The following is a 14,062-nucleotide window of genomic DNA, read 5'->3' as shown; positions in this document are numbered from 1 at the left end:
TGTTGGCGTCAGATCTGCAGATTCCGCAAGAGACGAGCACCAAATCGAGTGATCGATTACTTCCTAATACCATGTTTTTTTTTAATACGGTTGTTTGCTGTTCCGTCGTTCCCAAACACACATACATGTATGTATGTATGCATGTAGGTATATTTATATATATAATTATTTAGATATTCATTTATTCGTTTGCTGGTTTTATGTTTGATTCATTTGTTTAATTGTTTTTTCGTTCATATTTTGGACGCCTCATCAGACAAGTATAGAACGCATCTTCGACGGAGATTCTGCCAGACCACGCTGACCTTCATTTCTGTGAAACGTGTGCGTGCTCGTCCGTTCCTTCTTCCGTTCAGGTCTTCATAAATAGCCCATTTAATTATTTCTTCTTTCGTTAATCGGTTAATTTATTCTATTGTTTAAACAATACATTTGATTGTCAGTCCGTTCCTTCATTCGTTCAGGTCTTCATAAATAGCCCATTTAATTATTTCTTCTTTCGTTAATCGGTTAATTGATTCTGTTGTTTAAACGATACATTTGATTTTCAGTCCGTTCCTTCATTCGTTCAGGTCTTCAAAAATAGCCCATTTAATTATTTCTTCTTTCGTTAATTGGTTAATTGATTCTGTTGTTTAAACGATACATTTGATTGTGTGTTCGTACGATCACACGCTGACCTTTGAGGCGCATGTGCACCGCAAGCCCAATAGTCGGTGCCGCCCCACGCTCTGCCTTTTGCCACCCATTGTGGGCATCGCTTCTCGGCCTTTTGGCTAAGATCAAGTGTAGTATCTGTTCTTATCAGTGTAATATCTGATACGTCCCCTATCTGGGGACCATATATTAAATGGATTTTTGAAACGCGGAGCTGGAAGCGGGGCTTGCTCCGCCCACTCCACGCATCGACCTGGTATTGCAGTGTCTCCAGGAACGGTGCATTCCCCTTTCGGGGATAGCAGCTTGTGTTGAAAGGTAGTGATGAGAAGACGCAAAGTTTTATTTCTCACGTGACTGTCTTATACAGAAAAATACTTTGGCAAGTACTCACTCACTCACTCACTCAGTCACTCACTCGGTCACTCACTCACTCGGTCACTCACTCACTCGGTCACTCACTCACTCACTCACTCAGTCACTCACTCACTCACTCACTCACTCACTCACTCACTCACTCACTCAGTCACTCAGTCACTCACTCACTCACTCACTCACTCACTCTCTCACACTCTCACTCTCACTCTCTCACAGTCTCACGCACGCACTCACTAAAGCCCTAAATGTATGCGGATAGTTATGTGTTGAAGAACGTAGTTCCTATTAGAGACGCTTGCGCCTGGCTTAAATGCTGTTGTGTGATAGAGAGAGAACGGGGCTTCCTGTAGCTCAGTGGTAAGAGCATTGCGTTAACAGGTTTTGGGTACGATCCCTGGGAATTGCAAATACCTATGTAAATGTATAGGATAAAGCAATGTAAGTCGCTTTGGATAAAGGCGTCTGCCAAATGCTTAAATGCAAAAGGTGTCCAGCATCCAATTGAAACACTTTCAGCACATATGTGGACTGTTTGCGTTGAATTCTTAATGTATTTGTCTGTTCATGTGTATGTTTGCCTGTGGACCGTCGCCTTCGTGCGCTTTCCCACGGGTTCTACAGAGCAATCAACTGGAACTTGCAGTTGCCGAACGCTCGCTCGGGGTCAGCGTTGATGCGCATGGCAGAGGCAAGTAAGCGATGTCTTGCCCGAACGGGGCAAATCATACTTACCTGGCAGGGGAGACACCATGATCACGAAGGCGGTTCACCCAGGACGAGGCTCGGCCATTGCACTCAGGTTGGGTTGACTTTTGCGAATTCCCCAAATGTGGGAATCTCGACTGCATAATTTCTGGTAGTGGGGGACTGCGTTCGCAGTCTCCCCTTATCATGTATCAAAAGAAGAGAGATTTTGTATTGTGTCCGTATTTCGAACCTTGTTGGCGTCAGATCTGCAGATTCCGCAAGAGACGAGCACCAAATCGAGTGATCGATTACTTCCTAATACCATGTTTTTTTTTAATACGGTTGTTTGCTGTTCCGTCGTTCCCAAACACACATACATGTATGTATGTATGCATGTAGGTATATTTATATATATAATTATTTAGATATTCATTTATTCGTTTGCTGGTTTTATGTTTGATTCATTTGTTTAATTGTTTTTTCGTTCATATTTTGGACGCCTCATCAGACGAGTATAGAACGCATCTTCGACGGAGATTCTGCCAGACCACGCTGACCTTCATTTCTGTGAAACGTGTGCGTGCTCGTCCGTTCCTTCATCCGTTCAGGTCTTCATAAATAGCCCATTTAATTATTTCTTCTTTCGTTAATCGGTTAATTTATTCTATTGTTTAAACAATACATTTGATTGTCAGTCCGTTCCTTCATTCGTTCAGGTCTTCATAAATAGCCCATTTAATTATTTCTTCTTTCGTTAATCGGTTAATTGATTCTGTTGTTTAAACGATACATTTGATTTTCAGTCCGTTCCTTCATTCGTTCAGGTCTTCAAAAATAGCCCATTTAATTATTTCTTCTTTCGTTAATTGGTTAATTGATTCTGTTGTTTAAACGATACATTTGATTGTGTGTTCGTACGATCACACGCTGACCTTTGAGGCGCATGTGCACCGCAAGCCCAATAGTCGGTGCCGCCCCACGCTCTGCCTTTTGCCACCCATTGTGGGCATCGCTTCTCGGCCTTTTGGCTAAGATCAAGTGTAGTATCTGTTCTTATCAGTTTAATATCTGATACGTCCCCTATCTGGGGACCATATATTAAATGGATTTTTGAAACGCGGAGCTGGAAGCGGGGCTTGCTCCGCCCACTCCACGCATCGACCTGGTATTGCAGTGTCTCCAGGAACGGTGCATTCCCCTTTCGGGGATAGCAGCTTGTGTTGAAAGGTAGTGATGAGAAGACGCAAAGTTTTATTTCTCACGTGACTGTCTTATACAGAAAAATACTTTGGCAAGTACTCACTCACTCACTCACTCAGTCACTCACTCGGTCACTCACTCACTCGGTCACTCACTCACTCGGTCACTCACTCACTCACTCACTCACTCACTCAGTCACTCACTCACTCACTCACTCACTCACTCACTCACTCAGTCACTCAGTCACTCACTCACTCACTCACTCACTCACTCACTCACTCACTCACTCACTCTCTCACACTCTCACTCTCACTCTCTCACAGTCTCACGCACGCACTCACTAAAGCGCTAAATGTATGCGGATAGTTATGTGTTGAAGAACGTAGTTCCTATTAGAGACGCTTGCGCCTGGCTTAAATGCTGTTGTGTGATAGAGAGAGAACGGGGCTTCCTGTAGCTCAGTGGTAAGAGCATTGCGTTAACAGGTTTTGGGTACGATCCCTGGGAATTGCAAATACCTATGTAAATGTATAGGATAAAGCAATGTAAGTCGCTTTGGATAAAGGCGTCTGCCAAATGCTTAAATGCAAAAGGTGTCCAGCATCCAATTGAAACACTTTCAGCACATATGTGGACTGTTTGCGTTGAATTCTTAATGTATTTGTCTGTTCATGTGTATGTTTGCCTGTGGACCGTCGCCTTCGTGCGCTTTCCCACGGGTTCTACAGAGCAATCAACTGGAACTTGCAGTTGCCGAACGCTCGCTCGGGGTCAGCGTTGATGCGCATGGCAGAAGCAAGTAAGCGATGTCTTGCCCGAACGGGGCAAATCATACTTACCTGGCAGGGGAGACACCATGATCACGAAGGCGGTTCACCCAGGACGAGGCTCGGCCATTGCACTCAGGTTGGGTTGACTTTTGCGAATTCCCCAAATGTGGGAATCTCGACTGCATAATTTCTGGTAGTGGGGGACTGCGTTCGCGCTCTCCCCTTATCATGTATCAAAAGAAGAGAGATTTTGTATTGTGTCCGTATTTCGAACCTTGTTGGCGTCAGATCTGCAGATTCCGCAAGAGACGAGCACCAAATCGAGTGATCGATTACTTCCTAATACCATGTTTTTTTTTAATACGGTTGTTTGCTGTTCCGTCGTTCCCAAACACACATACATGTATGTATGTATGCATGTAGGTATATTTATATATATAATTATTTAGATATTCATTTATTCGTTTGCTGGTTTTATGTTTGATTCATTTGTTTAATTGTTTTTTCGTTCATATTTTGGACGCCTCATCAGACGAGTATAGAACGCATCTTCGACGGAGATTCTGCCAGACCACGCTGACCTTCATTTCTGTGAAACGTGTGCGTGCTCGTCCGTTCCTTCATCCGTTCAGGTCTTCATAAATAGCCCATTTAATTATTTCTTCTTTCGTTAATCGGTTAATTTATTCTATTGTTTAAACAATACATTTGATTGTCAGTCCGTTCCTTCATTCGTTCAGGTCTTCATAAATAGCCCATTTAATTATTTCTTCTTTCGTTAATCGGTTAATTGATTCTGTTGTTTAAACGATACATTTGATTTTCAGTCCGTTCCTTCATTCGTTCAGGTCTTCAAAAATAGCCCATTTAATTATTTCTTCTTTCGTTAATTGGTTAATTGATTCTGTTGTTTAAACGATACATTTGATTGTGTGTTCGTACGATCACACGCTGACCTTTGAGGCGCATGTGCACCGCAAGCCCAATAGTCGGTGCCGCCCCACGCTCTGCCTTTTGCCACCCATTGTGGGCATCGCTTCTCGGCCTTTTGGCTAAGATCACTTGTCTGGTCAATAGGTTGTGTTGCGATCGCCTCTTGGAGGTTTCTCTGACTCGTGTTTACCAATACACGAGTCGACAAACTTCAGGAGGTATACTGCTAGGACAAGCAGCTTTTAAAGGGACCTTTTCATCAAGGATCGGTTTTAAGGTGAGTGTTTTTACTTATTTATTGCTTATTTATTGCTTATTTTTTGTTGTTGTTTTTATTTGTTTTACTACCTGCTGTGGGTGCCTCCACCATGTCGGCTGCTCGGGCCGGCTTGCGGAGGCACCACAGTGTGCGGTTTTTATTTAAAGAGGTAGATGGAAAGCCCCTGGGGTTGTCCCGTTTGGACTTCTCCAGGAAGCTAGTACAAAAAGTTTTGAATTTTAATGCTTGTGATTTAAATTGTTTGTTGACCTTGCCTTTTAACAAAGGTTTTGATCTAAGTTTTAAAACCGCTTCCCTGCTCATTGAGTTTTGGTCACGTTTTGAAAATGTTAAGTCCCAGTTCGCCATGTTTACTGTTGAAAAGCTGCATGACAACACACTCAAAACTGTGTTTGTCAGAATGTTCAATGAGACAGTGACTGGTGAAGACATATGTGTGTGGTTGGGTAGATTTTGCACTGTTCGAAGTCTGCCAGTCAAAGTGTTAGATGAGGATGGCATCTGGACATGTGCCTGGCGAATTCCCATTAAACAATGGGAAGACGCCAGGGGCTACCAGGGCCTGAAACAGCTGCCTTCCATGATTGTGCTAGGAGAGAACAGAGGCTACATCCATTATCAGGGGATGCCAAAATTATGTAGAAAATGTGGCAACATGGGGCATCTCGCTGAAGCATGCATAGAGCTGATATGTGGGAAGTGCAGAGAAATTGGTCATAGTTTTGAACAATGTACCAATGGCAGGAGGTGTAATCTCTGTGGAGAATCTACCCATCTCTACAGAGATTGCCCGAAAAGTTTTGCCAACAAACTAAAGGGCAACAAAATGGCCGCCCCACAAACCGAAGAACAAAGGAAGGAGGCGGTCCCTGAGGTTTTGGCGGGAATCCCACTCGCCCAGCCAGCCACAGGGACTGGGCAACAAAGGGAGGATGGGGCGGCCCCAGGGGCGGAGTCGGAGGGTTCGGTTGAACAGGGGGAGGAAGTCACCTCCCAAAATGGAAATGAACAGAATGAGGGAGAGGAGGATACGACTTCCTCCCTAATCACTGTCTCCGAAATAAGCATGGAGTCTGATAGGAGTGTAACTGACTGTTCCCTCCCAAACGCTCAGGTGCAAAAAAGACCTGCGGGATCTCCTCTGGTTGATGCAGAGGAGAAAAGATTGAAGGCTACACCGCGGCCAGATAGTTCTTCTTCAGAAAGTCTGGACCGTGTGTGGCCTCATGAATCCCCAAATGAGGTTTCCTTTTTGCACGTTAAGCTAAAAACATCATCACCGAAGGAGCAACAAGAGAGCTCCTCTGTTGCTCCTAAAGTGATGGACACTGTTCCTCCTGATCCCATAACTATTGGGATTAAGGAGGAACTAGTGTCACAAGAAATTCTCTGATTTTAAGTTTGTAGCTGCTTGCATATTTCCTTTTAATGCTCATGTTTTTAACCATACTGCTCATGACTCTTACAATCTGCCCAATTCAATGTAAGAAGTGTGAGATTCCCTGTACGAGCCCAGAGTGTTTTATTAATGTTAAAAACTTTTAAAGCTCATGTCTTTTATTGCAACAATGTGCTCTCCCCTTATTTTTTACAAAGATCTAAGAAGTGGAAGGATTGTTGGAGCCAGGGTCCCTCCTTCATGGAGTGGATCCAACAAAAAAGAATGGGGCGAGCACTTTTTAGCAACTTTGACATTTTTAGACAGTGCTTTTAACGCTCTTAATGTGTATGGTTTTACTGTGAAAAATGAGATATGAGCTTTTAGAGGAATTACAGCCCCACATGCTACTTTTTGAAATGTTTTTAAAGATATGCAGCGTGGAGGACCGGAAACTTTATGTTTTAACTAACCACAAGTCTCTTGTCTCTCTTGTGCAGGACCGGGAACCAGTGAGTCCAATTCCAGGGCTCACGCTAGGTGAAGCCACACAAGTATTGAGGAATACAGCCCACCCCGCTCTTCAGAACCGGCTCAAGGACCTGATGTGGATGGCGGTTCATGAAATCCTCCCAGCCAGGGCGGTTATGCACTCCAGAGGAAGGGCCAGGAACCAGATCTGTCCACGCCCGGGGTGTAATGCTCCGGAGCCGGTGAGACACCTCCTCTGGGAGTGCGGCACTGCGCGGGGCCTGTGTGACCTTAACTGGCCCCCTAGTTTCCCGTGCCTGCCAGCGGGTGGGGTCCAGATGGACTGCAAGCTCGCCTTCCACGGGGTGGGCCGGAGCTTGAGAGCTTTGACATCACAGCAATTCATCTCGCTCTGGCTCACCCTGAACATAACAAAGGAAGTCATCTGGACCACCAGAAACCTGCTGGCGGGGAAACAGGTTACGGTGCCCCTCCACGCTTGCGAGCAGATGATGACATCTAAGCTTTAGGGGTGCCGGGCCTTGTCATTCGGAGGAGGGGGCTGGGGTCACGCTTAGGGCCCCGGCTTTGCCCCCGCACCTGGTCGCCTGTAGATGCACCCTCACCAATCTGGCTACGGGAACAGCGGGCCAGCGGGCCGGAGGGAGAGGATTTCCGCTGGCTGTCGGAAATGGAAGGAAATTGGCTTGTTCTGCAGAGCGGGTGATGGCCATCTTGTCAGGGACTCATCCCGGTTCTGAACAACAGATGACGAGAGACCGTGGTTTTTTTTTAAGATGTTGTGTTTTAATGGTCACTTCCTCGTTTTATACCTTTTTAAACACCGTAAAGAGTTTTTAAACATGTTTGGAATTTTTAAACACGTGTTTTATACCTTTTTAAGCATGTGTTTGAATTTTTAAACATGTTTAACATGCATTTTATGTCATCCCTTGTTTTATGTTGTTTTTATCTCTCTTTCTATGATTCACCCTTTGAAATGGTTTTTTTTTTTGTGTGAATTTTAAAATTGAAATGTTAATGTTATGAATTTGAGATTTAAAGATGAAAACATGATGACAATAAACTTTTTTCGAAAGAAAAAATCTGTTCTTATCAGTTTAATATCTGATACGTCCCCTATCTGGGGACCATATATTAAATGGATTTTTGAAACGCGGAGCTGGAAGCGGGGCTTGCTCCGCCCACTCCACGCATCGACCTGGTATTGCAGTGTCTCCAGGAACGGTGCATTCCCCTTTCGGGGATAGCAGCTTGTGTTGAAAGGTAGTGATGAGAAGACGCAAAGTTTTATTTCTCACGTGACTGTCTTATACAGAAAAATACTTTGGCAAGTACTCACTCACTCACTCACTCAGTCACTCACTCAGTCACTCACTCGGTCACTCACTCACTCGGTCACTCACTCGGTCACTCACTCACTCACTCACTCACTCACTCACTCACTCAGTCACTCAGTCACTCACTCACTCACTCACTCACTCACTCACTCACTCACTCACTCACTCACTCTCTCACTCACTCTCTCACACTCTCACTCTCACTCTCTCACAGTCTCACGCACGCACTCACTAAAGCCCTAAATGTATGCGGATAGTTATGTGTTGAAGAACGTAGTTCCTATTAGAGACGCTTGCGCCTGGCTTAAATGCTGTTGTGTGATAGAGAGAGAACGGGGCTTCCTGTAGCTCAGTGGTAAGAGCATTGCGTTAACAGGTTTTGGGTACGATCCCTGGGAATTGCAAATACCTATGTAAATGTATAGGATAAAGCAATGTAAGTCGCTTTGGATAAAGGCGTCTGCCAAATGCTTAAATGCAAAAGGTGTCCAGCATCCAATTGAAACACTTTCAGCACATATGTGGACTGTTTGCGTTGAATTCTTAATGTATTTGTCTGTTCATGTGTATGTTTGCCTGTGGACCGTCGCCTTCGTGCGCTTTCCCACGGGTTCTACAGAGCAATCAACTGGAACTTGCAGTTGCCGAACGCTCGCTCGGGGTCAGCGTTGATGCGCATGGCAGAGGCAAGTAAGCGATGTCTTGCCCGAACGGGGCAAATCATACTTACCTGGCAGGGGAGACACCATGATCACGAAGGCGGTTCACCCAGGACGAGGCTCGGCCATTGCACTCAGGTTGGGTTGACTTTTGCGAATTCCCCAAATGTGGGAATCTCGACTGCATAATTTCTGGTAGTGGGGGACTGCGTTCGCGCTCTCCCCTTATCATGTATCAAAAGAAGAGAGATTTTGTATTGTGTCCGTATTTCGAACCTTGTTGGCGTCAGATCTGCAGATTCCGCAAGAGACGAGCACCAAATCGAGTGATCGATTACTTCCTAATACCATGTTTTTTTTTAATACGGTTGTTTGCTGTTCCGTCGTTCCCAAACACACATACATGTATGTATGTATGCATGTAGGTATATTTATATATATAATTATTTAGATATTCATTTATTCGTTTGCTGGTTTTATGTTTGATTCATTTGTTTAATTGTTTTTTCGTTCATATTTTGGACGCCTCATCAGACAAGTATAGAACGCATCTTCGACGGAGATTCTGCCAGACCACGCTGACCTTCATTTCTGTGAAACGTGTGCGTGCTCGTCCGTTCCTTCTTCCGTTCAGGTCTTCATAAATAGCCCATTTAATTATTTCTTCTTTCGTTAATCGGTTAATTTATTCTATTGTTTAAACAATACATTTGATTGTCAGTCCGTTCCTTCATTCGTTCAGGTCTTCATAAATAGCCCATTTAATTATTTCTTCTTTCGTTAATCGGTTAATTGATTCTGTTGTTTAAACGATACATTTGATTTTCAGTCCGTTCCTTCATTCGTTCAGGTCTTCAAAAATAGCCCATTTAATTATTTCTTCTTTCGTTAATTGGTTAATTGATTCTGTTGTTTAAACGATACATTTGATTGTGTGTTCGTACGATCACACGCTGACCTTTGAGGCGCATGTGCACCGCAAGCCCAATAGTCGGTGCCGCCCCACGCTCTGCCTTTTGCCACCCATTGTGGGCATCGCTTCTCGGCCTTTTGGCTAAGATCAAGTGTAGTATCTGTTCTTATCAGTGTAATATCTGATACGTCCCCTATCTGGGGACCATATATTAAATGGATTTTTGAAACGCGGAGCTGGAAGCGGGGCTTGCTCCGCCCACTCCACGCATCGACCTGGTATTGCAGTGTCTCCAGGAACGGTGCATTCCCCTTTCGGGGATAGCAGCTTGTGTTGAAAGGTAGTGATGAGAAGACGCAAAGTTTTATTTCTCACGTGACTGTCTTATACAGAAAAATACTTTGGCAAGTACTCACTCACTCACTCACTCAGTCACTCACTCGGTCACTCACTCACTCGGTCACTCACTCACTCGGTCACTCACTCACTCACTCACTCAGTCACTCACTCACTCACTCACTCACTCACTCACTCAGTCACTCAGTCACTCACTCACTCACTCACTCACTCACTCTCTCACACTCTCACTCTCACTCTCTCACAGTCTCACGCACGCACTCACTAAAGCCCTAAATGTATGCGGATAGTTATGTGTTGAAGAACGTAGTTCCTATTAGAGACGCTTGCGCCTGGCTTAAATGCTGTTGTGTGATAGAGAGAGAACGGGGCTTCCTGTAGCTCAGTGGTAAGAGCATTGCGTTAACAGGTTTTGGGTACGATCCCTGGGAATTGCAAATACCTATGTAAATGTATAGGATAAAGCAATGTAAGTCGCTTTGGATAAAGGCGTCTGCCAAATGCTTAAATGCAAAAGGTGTCCAGCATCCAATTGAAACACTTTCAGCACATATGTGGACTGTTTGCGTTGAATTCTTAATGTATTTGTCTGTTCATGTGTATGTTTGCCTGTGGACCGTCGCCTTCGTGCGCTTTCCCACGGGTTCTACAGAGCAATCAACTGGAACTTGCAGTTGCCGAACGCTCGCTCGGGGTCAGCGTTGATGCGCATGGCAGAGGCAAGTAAGCGATGTCTTGCCCGAACGGGGCAAATCATACTTACCTGGCAGGGGAGACACCATGATCACGAAGGCGGTTCACCCAGGACGAGGCTCGGCCATTGCACTCAGGTTGGGTTGACTTTTGCGAATTCCCCAAATGTGGGAATCTCGACTGCATAATTTCTGGTAGTGGGGGACTGCGTTCGCAGTCTCCCCTTATCATGTATCAAAAGAAGAGAGATTTTGTATTGTGTCCGTATTTCGAACCTTGTTGGCGTCAGATCTGCAGATTCCGCAAGAGACGAGCACCAAATCGAGTGATCGATTACTTCCTAATACCATGTTTTTTTTTAATACAGTTGTTTGCTGTTCCGTCGTTCCCAAACACACATACATGTATGTATGTATGCATGTAGGTATATTTATATATATAATTATTTAGATATTCATTTATTCGTTTGCTGGTTTTATGTTTGATTCATTTGTTTAATTGTTTTTTCGTTCATATTTTGGACGCCTCATCAGACGAGTATAGAACGCATCTTCGACGGAGATTCTGCCAGACCACGCTGACCTTCATTTCTGTGAAACGTGTGCGTGCTCGTCCGTTCCTTCATCCGTTCAGGTCTTCATAAATAGCCCATTTAATTATTTCTTCTTTCGTTAATCGGTTAATTTATTCTATTGTTTAAACAATACATTTGATTGTCAGTCCGTTCCTTCATTCGTTCAGGTCTTCATAAATAGCCCATTTAATTATTTCTTCTTTCGTTAATCGGTTAATTGATTCTGTTGTTTAAACGATACATTTGATTTTCTGTCCGTTCCTTCATTCGTTCAGGTCTTCAAAAATAGCCCATTTAATTATTTCTTCTTTCGTTAATTGGTTAATTGATTCTGTTGTTTAAACGATACATTTGATTGTGTGTTCGTACGATCACACGCTGACCTTTGAGGCGCATGTGCACCGCAAGCCCAATAGTCGGTGCCGCCCCACGCTCTGCCTTTTGCCACCCATTGTGGGCATCGCTTCTCGGCCTTTTGGCTAAGATCAAGTGTAGTATCTGTTCTTATCAGTTTAATATCTGATACGTCCCCTATCTGGGGACCATATATTAAATGGATTTTTGAAACGCGGAGCTGGAAGCGGGGCTTGCTCCGCCCACTCCACGCATCGACCTGGTATTGCAGTGTCTCCAGGAACGGTGCATTCCCCTTTCGGGGATAGCAGCTTGTGTTGAAAGGTAGTGATGAGAAGACGCAAAGTTTTATTTCTCACGTGACTGTCTTATACAGAAAAATACTTTGGCAAGTACTCACTCACTCACTCACTCAGTCACTCACTCGGTCACTCACTCACTCGGTCACTCACTCACTCGGTCACTCACTCACTCACTCACTCACTCACTCACTCACTCACTCACTCACTCACTCAGTCACTCAGTCACTCACTCACTCACTCACTCACTCACTCACTCACTCACTCACTCACTCACTCTCTCACACTCTCACTCTCACTCTCTCACAGTCTCACGCACGCACTCACTAAAGCGCTAAATGTATGCGGATAGTTATGTGTTGAAGAACGTAGTTCCTATTAGAGACGCTTGCGCCTGGCTTAAATGCTGTTGTGTGATAGAGAGAGAACGGGGCTTCCTGTAGCTCAGTGGTAAGAGCATTGCGTTAACAGGTTTTGGGTACGATCCCTGGGAATTGCAAATACCTATGTAAATGTATAGGATAAAGCAATGTAAGTCGCTTTGGATAAAGGCGTCTGCCAAATGCTTAAATGCAAAAGGTGTCCAGCATCCAATTGAAACACTTTCAGCACATATGTGGACTGTTTGCGTTGAATTCTTAATGTATTTGTCTGTTCATGTGTATGTTTGCCTGTGGACCGTCGCCTTCGTGCGCTTTCCCACGGGTTCTACAGAGCAATCAACTGGAACTTGCAGTTGCCGAACGCTCGCTCGGGGTCAGCGTTGATGCGCATGGCAGAGGCAAGTAAGCGATGTCTTGCCCGAACGGGGCAAATCATACTTACCTGGCAGGGGAGACACCATGATCACGAAGGCGGTTCACCCAGGACGAGGCTCGGCCATTGCACTCAGGTTGGGTTGACTTTTGCGAATTCCCCAAATGTGGGAATCTCGACTGCATAATTTCTGGTAGTGGGGGACTGCGTTCGCGCTCTCCCCTTATCATGTATCAAAAGAAGAGAGATTTTGTATTGTGTCCGTATTTCGAACCTTGTTGGCGTCAGATCTGCAGATTCCGCAAGAGACGAGCACCAAATCGAGTGATCGATTACTTCCTAATACCATGTTTTTTTTTAATACGGTTGTTTGCTGTTCCGTCGTTCCCAAACACACATACATGTATGTATGTATGCATGTAGGTATATTTATATATATAATTATTTAGATATTCATTTATTCGTTTGCTGGTTTTATGTTTGATTCATTTGTTTAATTGTTTTTTCGTTCATATTTTGGACGCCTCATCAGACGAGTATAGAACGCATCTTCGACGGAGATTCTGCCAGACCACGCTGACCTTCATTTCTGTGAAACGTGTGCGTGCTCGTCCGTTCCTTCATCCGTTCAGGTCTTCATAAATAGCCCATTTAATTATTTCTTCTTTCGTTAATCGGTTAATTTATTCTATTGTTTAAACAATACATTTGATTGTCAGTCCGTTCCTTCATTCGTTCAGGTCTTCATAAATAGCCCATTTAATTATTTCTTCTTTCGTTAATCGGTTAATTGATTCTGTTGTTTAAACGATACATTTGATTTTCAGTCCGTTCCTTCATTCGTTCAGGTCTTCAAAAATAGCCCATTTAATTATTTCTTCTTTCGTTAATTGGTTAATTGATTCTGTTGTTTAAACGATACATTTGATTGTGTGTTCGTACGATCACACGCTGACCTTTGAGGCGCATGTGCACCGCAAGCCCAATAGTCGGTGCCGCCCCACGCTCTGCCTTTTGCCACCCATTGTGGGCATCGCTTCTCGGCCTTTTGGCTAAGATCACTTGTCTGGTCAATAGGTTGTGTTGCGATCGCCTCTTGGAGGTTTCTCTGACTCGTGTTTACCAATACACGAGTCGACAAACTTCAGGAGGTATACTGCTAGGACAAGCAGCTTTTAAAGGGACCTTTTCATCAAGGATCGGTTTTAAGGTGAGTGTTTTTACTTATTTATTGCTTATTTATTGCTTATTTTTTGTTGTTGTTTTTATTTGTTTTACTACCTGCTGTGGGTGCCTCCACCATGTCGGCTGCTCGGGCCGGCTTGCGGAGGCACCACAGTGT

General features: G+C 44.3%; 9 non-coding genes and 1 pseudogene across 9 annotated transcripts; all 10 read left to right on the top strand.

The window, feature by feature from the left end:
* Positions 1–756: 756 nt before the first annotated feature.
* Positions 757–947, top strand: LOC130412457 (U2 spliceosomal RNA). Its single transcript, XR_008905339.1, has one exon. It is a non-coding gene; the product is annotated as a U2 spliceosomal RNA (small nuclear RNA).
* Positions 948–1,759: 812 nt separating this feature from the next.
* LOC130412377 (U1 spliceosomal RNA) lies at positions 1,760–1,921 on the top strand. The gene has a single exon (XR_008905264.1). It is a non-coding gene; the product is annotated as a U1 spliceosomal RNA (small nuclear RNA).
* Positions 1,922–2,730: 809 nt separating this feature from the next.
* LOC130412437 (U2 spliceosomal RNA) lies at positions 2,731–2,921 on the top strand. The gene has a single exon (XR_008905319.1). It is a non-coding gene; the product is annotated as a U2 spliceosomal RNA (small nuclear RNA).
* An 832-nt stretch (positions 2,922–3,753) lies between these two features.
* On the top strand, positions 3,754–3,917 carry LOC130412324 (U1 spliceosomal RNA). The gene has a single exon (XR_008905209.1). It is a non-coding gene; the product is annotated as a U1 spliceosomal RNA (small nuclear RNA).
* A 3,919-nt stretch (positions 3,918–7,836) lies between these two features.
* LOC130412530 (U2 spliceosomal RNA) lies at positions 7,837–8,013 on the top strand (annotated as a pseudogene).
* Positions 8,014–8,837: 824 nt separating this feature from the next.
* Positions 8,838–9,001, top strand: LOC130412323 (U1 spliceosomal RNA). The gene has a single exon (XR_008905208.1). It is a non-coding gene; the product is annotated as a U1 spliceosomal RNA (small nuclear RNA).
* Positions 9,002–9,808: 807 nt separating this feature from the next.
* Positions 9,809–9,999, top strand: LOC130412456 (U2 spliceosomal RNA). Its single transcript, XR_008905338.1, has one exon. It is a non-coding gene; the product is annotated as a U2 spliceosomal RNA (small nuclear RNA).
* Positions 10,000–10,799: 800 nt separating this feature from the next.
* On the top strand, positions 10,800–10,961 carry LOC130412376 (U1 spliceosomal RNA). The gene has a single exon (XR_008905263.1). It is a non-coding gene; the product is annotated as a U1 spliceosomal RNA (small nuclear RNA).
* Positions 10,962–11,770: 809 nt separating this feature from the next.
* On the top strand, positions 11,771–11,961 carry LOC130412436 (U2 spliceosomal RNA). Its single transcript, XR_008905318.1, has one exon. It is a non-coding gene; the product is annotated as a U2 spliceosomal RNA (small nuclear RNA).
* Positions 11,962–12,781: 820 nt separating this feature from the next.
* Positions 12,782–12,945, top strand: LOC130412322 (U1 spliceosomal RNA). Its single transcript, XR_008905207.1, has one exon. It is a non-coding gene; the product is annotated as a U1 spliceosomal RNA (small nuclear RNA).
* The last annotated feature ends 1,117 nt before the right edge of the window (positions 12,946–14,062 follow it).

Source organism: Triplophysa dalaica, chromosome 22, assembly GCF_015846415.1.
Source record: "Triplophysa dalaica isolate WHDGS20190420 chromosome 22, ASM1584641v1, whole genome shotgun sequence".
In the NCBI taxonomy this organism is placed as follows: Eukaryota; Metazoa; Chordata; class Actinopteri; order Cypriniformes; family Nemacheilidae; genus Triplophysa; species Triplophysa dalaica.
This window is presented reverse-complemented; position numbering and strand designations above follow the sequence as displayed.